At 36.5% G+C, this 14,129-nt stretch overlaps 1 pseudogene across 1 annotated transcript; it reads left to right on the plus strand.

Moving 5' to 3' along the window:
• The first annotated feature begins 3,945 nt into the window (after nt 1-3,945).
• Nucleotides 3,946-6,696, plus strand: LOC109114894 (tetrahydroberberine oxidase pseudogene; annotated as a pseudogene). Its single transcript, XR_016080712.1, has one exon. The product of XR_016080712.1 is annotated as a tetrahydroberberine oxidase pseudogene (transcript).
• The last annotated feature ends 7,433 nt before the right edge of the window (nt 6,697-14,129 follow it).

The following is a 14,129-nucleotide window of genomic DNA, read 5'->3' on the forward strand; positions in this document are numbered from 1 at the left end:
AGTATATATCAGTCCAACAATGTTTGCTAGAACTTTGGACGTTAAATCATTAGCTTAGTAAGTAGAAATAGAATTGAAGGAAGGTTGGCCACAGGTGGCGATACATCGTGGATTAGGTCCATGGAACGTAGAAATTGCGATCCCTTATCTGAAAGAATTCCCATTTTGTAAGTATTCATGATTCATCAAATCTAGCTTTGCCCAATATGTTTGGATTGGGCTGAAAATGAAAATGTTTTCCAATGAAATTAAAACAGAAAAAAGGGGGATTTTAAGCTGTGTTTTCTGTGGTTTTGATGGAAAATGGAGTGGGTATTTGGTTGGAGGAATTGTTTTTTCTTTTTTTTTTTTTTTTTTCAAAATGGTTTCCTGTCCTCACTAGTCACTAGTCACTAGTCAGTAAGATGGCTTTGTGCCCAATCTCCTACACTAAGTCAGCCCTTATGTTGGTTTTTCTCCATAGTGATAGATATTAGTCATATAAGTGATTCTTAAAACTTCCCATGGAAAAGGGATAATTTTGAATGTGGTTAGGCTTTTGAGGTGGGTTTTAAGAGAGAGGATTGGTATGTGGATTCAGTCCATGAACTTACTACCTCCTTTCGATCATCAAGAGTCAAAAGACTCAAAACTTACCACTTTTGTGGGTTCCATCAAAGAAATTAGGTGGGTTATATGAATAATTTATTCAACTTATATGGATGGTTGAATGGGAACATCTATGAAACCATAAAGACATAAGGGTTCTTTGGTAAGTCTTTTTTAAAAGATCTTTGGGAAGCTCTGACAGTGAAAAGACACTGAGAGCTTTTGTGTTAGGATCTTTTAAGCTCGAAAGTCGTTTAGTTAAGATGTATTTTTTTTTTGTGCAAAGACAAATTAAAAAAATGTGAAAAAACTCTATTTAGATCTTCTCAAAAATAATTCAAAACAGGCTTTATGTGTCTTTTCAAGACCGTAACTTTTGACATGATTAAATCTTTTTCCAATCAAACGAAAAACCAATAACATGCATCATAAATATCAAAAGAACTTTAACCAATCAAAACACCCATATGAATTTTGATGAATACCACTTAGTCGATACCAGTAAGATTTTCCGCTATCACGTCTTTCCGTTAATATAGGCAAACTCTAACCCGATTTCATATGGATGAAGAAAAGTCTCTTTATAAGTTTGAAAATAAAAAAGAAGTTCTAGAAAAATTAATTGCTAAAAGTCATTTAACCGGTTTAGTGTAGCTGGTTATTTTGTGGGTCCCCATCATCTAAAAGTCAACAAACGAAGGGATTTCTCAGTTCCCAGTAGAGCCGAAAAGGTCATAAAATGCTGCCATTTTTTCTAGATGAAGCCGTCAAATAACATGAACAAATACTAATAAAATGCCAAATGTCAACCAAATGAGCATACCGATGTAAATACGATCTCCTTCATGTGCCTAGAATAAGTGATAATGATTCAGTTTTTTAGGCATAGTTTTTAAAAACGAACCGGTGATCGAACTGGTCAAGGTAGTTATTGGTTCGAGGACAAAAAATAAAAAATTAAAAAATTGAAAAATGGTCAAAATCATTCAAACGGTTTGAATGGTTAATCGGCCGGTTCAGCGGTTTGTTGACCAAAATCAATGGTTTTGAGAAAGGTTTTGCGGGGAAAATGGACTGGTTCCTAGTTTTTCTGGTGCAGTTTTGAAAACTATATTTTCAGGGTTTTTTGACCGAAAAAGTACGGATAAGTCCTAATTCCACTGCAGAGCTATAAACATTCAAAATGTCAAAACCCCTCATTCTATACACCAATTTCCACCTGTGAATTGGCATTAATTTTGATCTGGCACCCACCCCAACTGTATTTTGGGCTTAAAAATTCTGACCCTAGGCTGAACTGTCATTCTCCTGTTTTTTGACCACTGATCAACCGTCGGAAAAATCTAATATTCTGAGACCGGGGATGTGGCAGGGATGATATTTATTCATTCCTCCCCAATCCTGACCTCAAACCCTCTCTGAATATATATTATATTATAATATTATATATTATACTATAATTTTATAAAGGTTTTAAAAAAATGGAAAAAATAGATTTACAAGTAAAAATGACTAGGGCAAGGGGGGGGGGGGAGGCAAATTTGGGGATCCTCGTTTCTTATTGGAGATGGGATTGGGATTTTTAGCCCTGATGGGATTCAGAGCAGGAATGGGATAGGGCATTTGAGTTTAGGGTCGGGGATGGGGCATGCAAAACCCAGCCCCACCATGCCCCTTTGCCATTTCTAGTTTTGAAGAAGACCCATAAAAATATGGGACAAATCTCTTGAATTACACCTAAGCTTTAGGAAATTAATTTCTACTCTTATTATTTAAAAATTGTCTTAAAATATACCTAAGTTTCTTGACAATTGACTAAATCCTCCCTTACTTACTATCCATTAATGTTGCATTACAATCTGATCACATGTGACACCTTGTGAAATATAATTATTTTTTTAAATCCCAATAGTACCTTTTGTAATCGATTTTGCTCTCCATTATTCCTCATATTTTCAAGATAAAACTTAACAGAACCAAATTTTCAACAATTGTTCTAGCTGTGCATTATCTCCATTAAATATTACACCTTCCTTTCCATGGACATGAACGCCTCTACCTGTAATAAAGGAACAAATGTCCTTTCATCAGTTCACCACTTCACCTTTTCACTTTCAGATCTCTTTAGTTTGTTTGTTCATACAAATTTACTCTCTCTCTCTCTCTAGTTTTATAGAGGACACAATGGGTTATATAAGAGATCAAATGAACAAAGAAGTTAAACATGCTTCATAAACAGCCAGAACTTTATCAATTGCTTTAATAAGCGAAAGAAGCATTAATTTATCATATTTTTTCATGAATTTTCAAAGCTTAGTCAGGAAGGAGTACAAATACAAATATGTAGAGTGTAAAACCTTACAATTTGTATTATTTTGTATCTATTGGTAATGTACATATTTGTATTTGTATTCCTTTCAAACTAAGAGTAACCAGAAAACAGAACCCACAAGCCACAATCAACACTTAACAATTGGTCAACAAAAACAAACTTAGAAACAATTAGGCCATGTTTGGTTTTGTTCTAGGCCTTATTCTTTTAATTCTTATTCATTTTAGGTAAGAAGAGGTAAGAATGAATAACATTAGAGTGTTTGGTTACAAAATTATTGCCATGAGTCCCATTTTTTTACAATAAAAATCATAGAGATGTAAATCGAGTTGTGTTGAGCCGGCATGGCTTGCAGTTAGCTTGTGCTTTGGTGGGCCATGTTGTACCAGCACGTGGGCCTTGCTTGCCTCCTTTGGGATACTTCGAAGGTTAGGCCTGGCATGGCCCATGGCACGACCCCAGGTGGGCTTGGGCTAGGCCATGAGCGGCATATTTCTTTTTTAATTCAAAAGAATGAAAATTTTAAAATAAATTAACAAAATAGACAAAAAATTGAAAAATATTAAAATTTTATTTTATATGAATTTTGATGTATACAATTGTTTATATATGAAATAGTAAAATAAAATATAAGAAATACAATACAATTGGAATGAAATAGTATAATAAAATTGAAAATAAACATGGCCTACCTAATACAGTGATGGGCCGTGGGTGGCACAATCCAATTTACAACTCTAAATCAATTTGTAGCACAAAAATTGAGGTAGCCTGCAACATGAAAAATAATGATGCCCCATCTTACTCAGTTTCTGTCTTTAAAGAAACTCTCAGGTCTAGTTCTACAAAACCACCATAGATATTTACTATCAGATTGTCATGGAAACTTACACCGACAGGCATTGACTACCAGCCATCCATCGGTAAACATCTATGCCAATGGTATTGGAGACTTGGACTGGCATGTTATGACCACTGACATGGATTTTTTTTTAAGAATGAAAATGAACAACATAAGGCACTTCTAGTTTGAAAAGATTCATTTCATTCATAGAAACATTTTCTCATTCTACCCATTGTATCCATTCTTTTACATTTTAAAATTTTATCTTGAATAAGAATGAAAAAGAATGAGAGTTGAACCAAAATGACCTTAATTTCCCAAATCCCAACTTCCTCACCAGTATTGCTGAAAACATATGCAGAGCAATCACTCTCTCTCCAGGCTGGGCCACTTTCACAAGTGCCCATGTCAGTAACTCCCTGCTTTGCTGATTCAACTTTACTCCCATCACAACCATCGGGCAATCCCTCCACCACCATTGTACTACAAACAAACACAGCCTGATCAGGAACAAACAACCTCGCTTCACCACTTCACCTTCTCACATTCAGAATTTCAGATCTCTTACAAAGCCCGTTGTGCCCTCTGTAAAACTGGAGAGAGAGTAAAATGGTATAAAGACTGCATGTAAATTGCTGATCCATCAATAAAATAATATAAACAAATGTTTTTTTTTCTTTTATTGTATTTTATACCCAAATCTTCTCGGTAGCTGCACAACATATGAAGAAGAGAAAAAACAGAGCTATGTAAAGATGGTAAAATAAGGGAACTAGAAGGCATTATACATCCATCAAATCTTGTTGGAGAGCTTTTTTTAGTCAAATATTGGAGAGTTTTTCCATCAAATCAAATCTTAATCTGAAAACGAAGACAAATCCCCTTCCCTCAACATACTCTATAGTCTTAAGTGGGAGGTTTGGTGCCTGCATTTTAAGCAGGTTTATTCAAATGTTTCATTTTGAAAATTTAAAGAAAAATGATGGATAAAATAGTCTTTTCCATGTTTAATGTCATAAAAGCTACTTTGGGGTAGTTTCTATATAGTAGGGATAGGCAAGCCGATAACCTTGCTTCGTCCACCCAGAGAGCAAAAGGAAAGAAGAACAAAACATGGGGAGTTGGTTGACTTCTGCAATACTTTGCTTACTTTCAATTCTTGTTTTGGTTTCATGGGCAACCTCAGCCTCAGTGGAGGAGAGCTTTCTCCGATGCCTTTCCCTTCGTTCTAATCCTTCCTCTCCGATCTCCGCTGTGGTTTATTCCTCCAATAACCCCTCTTATCAATCCATCTACACCTCTACTATACAAAATACTAGGTTCCTGCAGTCTGACACTCCAAAACCTCTCTTTGTTATTACTCCTTTGAACGAATCCCACGTCCAAGCAGCTGTTATCTGTGCAAAAGAGAATGGCTTGGAGATCAGAACAAGAGGCGGAGGCCATGACTATGAGGGCATCTCATACAGAGCTGAAGTCCCATTCGTCATTGTTGACATGTCCAATCTGAAAACCATCACTGTGGACATAGAAGACAACAGTGCGTGGGTTCAGGCTGGTGCGACTTTAGGTGAACTTTATTACAGAATTGCAGAGAAGAGTAACGTCCATGGCTTCCCAGGTGGGGTTTGCTCCACTGTAGGCGTTTCTGGGTTCCTCGGCGGAGGTGGGTATGGTTACATGCTGAGAAAATATGGACTTGGAGCTGATCATGTCGTTGATGCACACATGGTTGATGCAAATGGCAAAATTCTCCACAGAGAAACCATGGGAGAAGATCTGTTCTGGGCCATCAGAGGAGGAAGTGCAGCAAGCTTTGGAATCATTCTATGGTGGAAAGTGAATTTGGTTCCAGTCCCACCAGTTGTAACTCTTTTCAATCCATCCAAGACAATTGAAGAAGGAGGAACGAAGCTCCTCCACAGGTGGCAATACATTGCAGATAAGCTCCATGAAGATCTATTCATGAGAGCCAACCTGAGGCTCGCGAAAACCCGTTCAGGGGGTAAAACAATAGCAGTTACATTCAGGTCCTTGTACCTTGGTACCATAGACAAACTCCTCCCTCTGATGAACGAGAGCTTCCCAGAGTTGGGTCTGCGACGAGAGAACTGTACTGAAATGAGCTGGATCGATGCCATCAAGAATATTGGGGGCTTCCCAAACAGTACCAACGATATCTTACTGGACAGGAGTCGTCAGAGCAAGAGAAACCAGAAGGTGAAATCCGACTATGTTAAGGAACCGATTCCTGAATTTGTGTTCGAAGGAATATGGAAAAGGTTTTTTCAAATGGAGGGACCTGTAATGCAGCTAAATCCCTATGGAGGAAGGATGAGTGAGATTTCAGAGTCTGCAATTCCCTTCCCACACAGAAAAGGGAACATATACAAAATCCAGTACTCTTTGAACTGGAAAAAAAATGGGACTCAAGAAATCGATAGGCAAATCAAGTGGTTAAGGGAGCTGTATGAATACATGACTCCTTATGTCTCCAAGTCGCCAAGGGAAGCATATCTCAACTACAGAGATCTTGACATTGGAACAAACAACAAGGGCAATACAAGCTACTCACAAGCTAGCATCTGGGGTCGAAAGTATTTCAAGAACAACTTCGACAGATTAGTATATGTGAAGAGCAAGGTCGACCCAGGTAATTTCTTCAGAAATGAGCAGAGCATTCCAGCAGTGACAGCATAGTGAAACAGAAGAAGAAATAGTGATTGATGCATGTGAGCTTACAGCAGTTACAAATAAGAAATAAAGGATTTTTTTTTTGCTAGGAGAAATAAAGGGCTTAATGTTGCATATTCAGTAGAAGCATTTTTAAGTACTAACTGTGTTAAAAACCAGATGTTTGTTGCATACAATGTTGTCTCAATGAGTTGTTTCTTAATAAATCAAATTGTGATTTTTTTTTTTTTTACAGTTATGATTTCCGTTTCTGTTGTGTTACTATTTTTCAATGTTTGCAGAGGAATAATTATCACAGTTTGACCTTTCTAATGCTTCTTCATCAGAAAAATCTTTTGGGGTGGACTGTGGAGGGAGAGAGGTGTGCAGGAGATGCCTTCTGGGTTGTTTCTTCTCAGCACAGTCGTGAAAAGGCAGTCAGTCCTTAGCATTTAGACGAACTCTGCAGCTGTTGTGGAGTGGAATTATCTGCTGCCGACAAAATTTTGTGGGCCAAAACACTTTGGTTGCCTTATCTGAACAGGACACAACCCTTTTCCCGAGTTACCCAACCAGAGAGTTCCTTTGATAAAGTATTCATGATTCATCAAATCCATCTTTTCCCGTGTTTGGATTGGGGTGAAAATCAAAATGTTTGCCAATGAAATTAAGGCAGAGAAACAAGGGGATTTTAAGCTGTGTTTTCTGTGGTTTTGATGGAAAATGGTTTCCTATGTCAGTGGTTTTTAAGGGGTTTGTCTAATTGTCTTGTCGGTTTGAAAATTTCTCAAAGATATAAAAACGCTTTTTTGAATAGTAATAATGTTGACAAAGTGATCTGAAAAAAAAGAAAAAAAAAATCATAAATTGGTGACAACACTATCGATTTGACAAAATCAAATGAAACCACAAATATAAAAATCAGAACCGAGGAATCGATTTCTCCCTCAAAACATCATTGGGCTCTGTAAATGTGGAATCTTCGCCATTTTCTAACTTCTATTGATTTGCACATTAGTGATGTCAGTGGTGTGAAAACATACAAGTCATAGGTAAAATATTATAACATTTAATAAGGGAAGTCAGTGGTCAGTCCTGGTGTTCTATCCACTAAAAGTCATTAATGGGGAGACGGAGATCTACTAAATTTTTTCTTTTCTGATATAAATCAAGTCATCAAGAGAGTTGAAGTAGAGAGCCGTGTAATGCATGTGCATGCATGTGTGAGAAATATGAACCCATGGGCGTATTCTCCTGCACAGGGTTATCTATTGCCTGAGCAAGGTTCTGTAAATGACATCAGACAGATGGAAGAGAGAAAAAAAAAAGTGTAATTAATTGAGATAGAGATTAAGATGGAAGAAGGAAAAACAATGTGTAATTGTTTGAGATAGAGACTAATTTATAGGGATAGACCCGGTCCTAACTATGTTGAGTATACGTGGCCAAGTGGCCAAGTTGTTACAGCTGGAATCTTTTTTAGTAATCTCTATTAGGACATGTGAGATGCCGAGCTTTTTTAGTAATATCTCTATTAGGACATGTGAGATGCCGAGCTTTTTTAGTAATATCTTTGATATTTTCACTTATTTGGTGTTCATCTATATCCAATTCAGATATTATTTTTTGGGTTATGTCTATTTTATCTTATTATAATTTAAGTTGCGATTTAGTGAGAGTGAGCAATCTTTTATACTTTTAGATAATTTTTTATTACTTTTGTCTCTTAATGTTAATTTTTATTTGTTTATTATTATTTTTTAGGTAAAGTTATAAAAAACCCTCATCTTATAACAAATCTATAAACTACCTAACTACCTATGTGTTGGTTCTAAAAAATGCCTCCCTTATAGTTTAGAAAAAAAGTGCAGGCAAATACCTCCTTTACCTCAGCTTTTCAGTAATAAAGACATTGAAGTTACCAAAATACCCCTTATCATTGTTAAAGTATTACCATACATAATTTAAAGTTTTAACTTTATCCTTTACTAATTTATTTTACCAAACAACTTTTAAAGAGTAATTCTTCCTACTCTTCTTGGACAAAGTAAGTGTTAGCACCCAATTTTTGCTCGGTTCCTTCTTTAACCCATCTCCTACATTTCAAAGGCCCGATCTGACCCCACCAATCACTTTAAAACATGACTAAACACTAAGAAATCAAATTTTAGCCCAAATGCCCATAAATCCACCGTTAAATATACTCGATTCCCTTTTAATGGTCTTGATTATGCCACATCACCATGCTTGATCCCTGATTAAAATCCATCACGTGAAACAAAATCCTCAAACAACCAATCAAGAAAAATTTCAGCCCTAAATTCATGGATTTAGCCAATCATCCATCAGAGACCCCATTTCGATGCATATAACATTATGACGCTCCTTGAACCTAAAACTTGTGATTTGTACATGCCTAACACAATCAAACCCTTCCAACAGCCCCATAATCCCGATCTATACCTACCCACCAAAATTTATCCCAAAATTCTCTCATTTGACCTAACATCAAGCCTTGATTTTGTTTTAGCGAATCTTATTGATTAAAAGCTCACCTGTCACAAATCCCCATCATCCAAACCTTATTTGCCCAATCATACCCCACCACCATGTTCAGAGACCCAAAGAACCCGAGCACATCAAATTTCACGACTAAACACCTCCATTTGGCTGTTGAAAAAGCAAGATTCAATTTTGGGCTCTCTTATTGATTGAAAAACCATAAGCTAAGGCCATGATCTGAACTAAATCAGTCAATCTGCACCTCTGATCAAAGATCCATCACTTCCATCAGATTTGGTATGTTTGAAAATGCCTACACACCAAATTTCATTCCAAAATTCCCCCGTTTGACCCTTCATTAAACAAAGATTCTATTTCAACAAATCTTATTGATCCGAACTTGTCAGCCACAGATCTCAATCCTCCCAACCCCATTTTTCCGATCAGACCTCACCACTATGTTCAGAGACCATAAAACCCCAACGCGCCAAATTTCATTACCAAATTCATTCACTTGACCATTAAACTATAGACATACCTTTTTGACGCACCCGATTAAACTGCCACATCAATTGTCCAACCTAAGATCTTAAGTGGGTGGGGACTGATGCCAAATCCTTACTTAACCCCATTAAAACACCTGGACTAATGATTTTGAGGCTAATAGGCTTAAAAAACCTAAAATGTCAAACATGCCCCTACTTAAAATCAAGAAAAGACAAAATACCATTTAAAAGTTCCTTAAATTTATGTTTTTTGCCACTTTCAGCCCCAAATACGGGGCTGCAACGTTTGGCACGCCCCAATCCCTCATTGAACGCACAAAACCCATGAGAAACCACAAAAAATCGAGAAGATTTGTTGCACAAAGAAGGAATGGTCAACTACAAGCCCCTTTCTCTTAAAATCCTTGCCTATTTCGGTAAAAAAACTTTACTGAGCTATAAACATTGTAGCTGGACGAGTTTCAGACCCATCTCCCTCCATTTTCTCTATAAATAAAGGCTCAGCTCGAGCTTGAAGGAGATGAGAGTTTTTCAACTCCTATAACACACCCAGTTTGCTTGAAATCCCAGAATCTTTAAAGCCAAACTCAAGTCTTATCCCCTGTTCTCCAGACTCAACACTAGAAACACCCAGCCTAACTCCTGTCTTGTTCAAGTTTCATTTGAAGTCCTTTCAACTACTGGAAAGCTTGTTTCAAGGTCGTACACGAGAGGCAAGCCTTTCATTCCACCATATCTTTGCTTTTAGTTCGGTTTTAGGTTGCTTAAAGCTCTGAAATCTTGGGAAATTTGCATTCCCAACTTCCTCCAGATTGAGAAAAAGTGGTAGAGAGGCGAGGGTCTTAGGGAAACTAGTACCTAAGACCCAACAACATCACCCAAATCAATTCTGGGTGAAGTTAGGAACATTTTTGCCAGATATCAGGAGCTTTGGAAAATCTTGTTAGTGCGTGTTTCTACCGGAATTTGAACATAAATTACTCCCTTAGTGGGCTGCTATAGTTGCTTGGAGAGAGGGGTGCCTAACACCTTCCCTCTCCCGATCCTTTGAACCCAAAGCCTTTCGGTTCAGTGCCTTTCCTTGGCGGAGAACGAAGTCACTATCAAGGCCAGTAAACCATTTTTTAAACCCGAAAATGATGGCCCATTTTTCCTCTAAAAAATGGGTGGTGACTCCAACTCTTTTGAGCCGGCCATGAGCTTCTCGGAGCTCACAGCTGGCGACTCCACTAGGAACTTTTAAGGACCTTTGTAGGGAGACATTTTGGCTCAAATTCGCATTTAGTTGTCGTATGCTTTACGGCTTAGTTTGTTTTTTCTTTGGTTGACGACTGAAAATTGCACCTCAAGAAGGCTAGGCATGATAGACCTTCCCAACACAGTTCAAAACCATGTTTTAACACTCTTTGGCGTGGGTAATCTCCTCCTTGTCGAAACCATCTTTGGGCCAAATTGCGCCTGGAACTTCACCTAGAACCTCCTCATAATCCAATTTCATCGCAACCCCACTTCATCGCAAACCAACTTCATTGCAACTCAACTTCCTCGCAGCCCCACTTCATCACAACCCCTCTTTATCGCAACCCAACTTCATCGCAACCCCACTTCATCGCAATCCAGAAGCTCATTGCACCTTCAATTTAATTCAGAAACTTGCAACCAAGTCCAACTTCATCGCAACTCAATCTAACCTCATCGTAAACTAGAACTTGTTCATCGCACCTCCTTCCCGCTCATCGCACCTCCTTCCCTCTCATCGCACCTAAATCGCACATATCTACCCTTCTTGTGCTTGTTTATTGCATCACACCCTCTGTCGTACCACACTAAGTGTCTACCACGACAAGTCCCTTGTTTATTTTTTCCTTTTTTTGTTTATTTTTTGGGATTTTCTTTCCTTATTTTGTTTTTCTTGGGGTTTTGTTTTTTCTCTTTTTTTTCCTTTGGGAATCTCTCAAAATTTGTAGTTTTTACTTTCTCTATAATTGAATGTGATTAGCTTAATTTTGGATAGCAATAAATTGCATTTGTTCCTTATTTCTTTCCTTTTTTTGTTTTAAAGCATCGAGAGAACTTAACTTCTATTAGATCCCCAAATGTGGCCACCTAGAAACTTGTAGGATTGCTTGAAAACTTAAACTTGTGGTTGCATTTTCCTATTGTTTTTTTTTTGTTTTATTGCTTTCCTATTCAATTTTTTTGCATGCTTGAACACTTACAGTCACACACACTATCATGTAAATAAAATTAGAATCCCATTTCACCTATTAGAAGAAGGGTAGTAGGTGTGTGCTCCTAGATTTTAGTCCTTAAAGGCTCCACCAAAACCTTCAAACTAGCCACAAACCAAAGAAGCCCATTTTGTCAATGGGTGGAGGTTTGAAAGCTAACAACCTTATTGGAACCTTAAAGTCTAGAACTCCCCAACAATTTCATGCATTGCACCTAGAGTGCCCATACATAGGAGCCTTAGGTGGAAATAGGATAGAAGGACCTTAGCATAATTAGGACCAAGACACTAAGAGTGTTGCACTATGTGGTTGCCATCCTTGGAAGTAAGATCAAAATTAATCCTAAATCCCTTAAAAGGAAAAGTGTAATCTAAAAAACATCGAAGTACCCTTTAAGCTATCAATATTACACCCAAGATCAAAGTTTAAAAACTCAATCAAATCTCAGATCAAGATCAAAATCCATTAAGTTCTCCAAATCTAAAGATCCATTTGAAATACTTAAAAAAAAGCCTATATTGCCACTCATGGTTGTTGTTCTCAAGGTTAAGTAGATGCATACCCTTATGAGATTAGCTCTTGGGAAATAGCATCAAAAGGCCAATTTTTGACATCTTATGTGCTTCATCATGTGCCCATCTCAAGGCTAGGTAGATGCATAACTCTATGACCTCAAATCTTGAGGAATAACATCAAAATGCCATTTTACCTTCTACTATTATTCATTCTACGCCCATTTCAAGGCTAAGTAAATGCATATATCTAAGAGTTTAATTCTTAAGAAGTAGCATCAAAAGACCATTTCGACCTTCCTTATCTCCTGGAGTATTTAGTAGGTATGCATATAGCAAGAGTTTAACCCTCTCTTGACCAATATCGAAAGGTACTTCATCTCTCAGTTGGTGCACTTTGGCTTTGCCCTGCGACTTTCGAATTCTAGGATGTCTAGTATCTATGTGTATGGTAAAGGGCCTAACATCCCTTTGATCAGTACCAAAAGATGTTCTGCATAACCTTTGTCTAGAGGCATCTAGTAAGTACAAATATGACTAAAGGACTAATCATCCTTTAATCAGTATTAAACGATACCTCATTTGTGTTCATGTTCTTTTAATTAAAATTAAGAGTGTTACAATAATGGCTTACTAACCCTCTTCTTTTTTTCGATAGAAAATGGATCAAGCCTTTTTCGAATATCCAGGATGTTGTGCACCCCTTAAAGATCAGATTCTTGCAAAAGCAAATGACATTAGAGCCATTGGAGGGGCACCCCTTTCAAAAAAGTTTGGGGATTTAATAAAATTTTACAATGGTCGTCCCTCCACTGGGGGTAAAGTTTGGGGATTGAAAATTTTATTTTTATTTTATTTAATTAGTAACTTACTAAATTATTTTTACTATGGTAATTAATTTTTATTATTTTTAAATGGAATATAATTTATATGATGTTTTGTTCAATGTTTTCAACCTGTCATTGAATTAGATAGTTAAACCATTCAGTCATCACTTGACCCTATTTCTAATTCTAGGTTTCCTAAACTTGGGAAGTTCAACCATTGGCCCTTTTGACCCAATCATTGAGTCACGTGTTACAATATACAATGTATTGAAAACTTTTGGGGGATTTAACTTTATGCTTGGGTATCCAATTGGGGATGATCCTTTTTTATTTTGGATATTTTTGTGATCTTTGTAGCCCCATTATACAAAAAAAAACTCAATTATTGGATTCAAATTTCAATTTTTAGATCTTAAATTTATAAAAAATATAAAACAAATAAACCTTATATTCTATGCATATAGATGGATAATGTGTCACAGTTTGACTAATCCAACTTGGACAATTGAACGATTAACTTGTGACCTACAGGCAAAAACTATTTAGGCTCTAAGTTAGTTTTTAAAACATCAATTTTATTTGTTGGGTGAAGTTAATAATATTTATTTTGAAATGCAAACCACTTGGTTAATTAACTTAAAAATTAACTTTCTTTTAAATAGAAGTAGATTATTTAGCCCATAATATATCATTGAATATCTCCATTTCAATACAATTAATCTTTATTAATAATTACAATTTAATGTAGATATATCTTTATTTTTGCTACCATATTGTAGATATATCTAATGTATATAAAATTATGGTTAAATTGAAATGGATATAGATATAGATAAGCTTAATGAATTTTAGGCAATTTGATGGAATAATAGAGAGGAGAGAGAATTAGTAGCATGATTTATTGAAGGAGAGAGTTAATGGAATTATTAATAGGAGAGGTAATTAAAAGAGTTGATGGTGAGTTAATGATGAGTGTTAAAAGTGTTAAAGATGATTGGTCACTTGAGTTATTTTATTCAATTTTAAAATTAAAAAAGATTGAAAAAAACTAGAAAAAGATAAGTGCCTTCGAAAAGAAACCCGAAAGGTGGAAAGTACTACCTTGGCACATTTT

This window comes from Nelumbo nucifera, chromosome 1, assembly GCF_055504915.1.
Source record: "Nelumbo nucifera cultivar China Antique chromosome 1, China Antique-T2T, whole genome shotgun sequence".
Taxonomy (NCBI): Eukaryota; Viridiplantae; Streptophyta; class Magnoliopsida; order Proteales; family Nelumbonaceae; genus Nelumbo; species Nelumbo nucifera.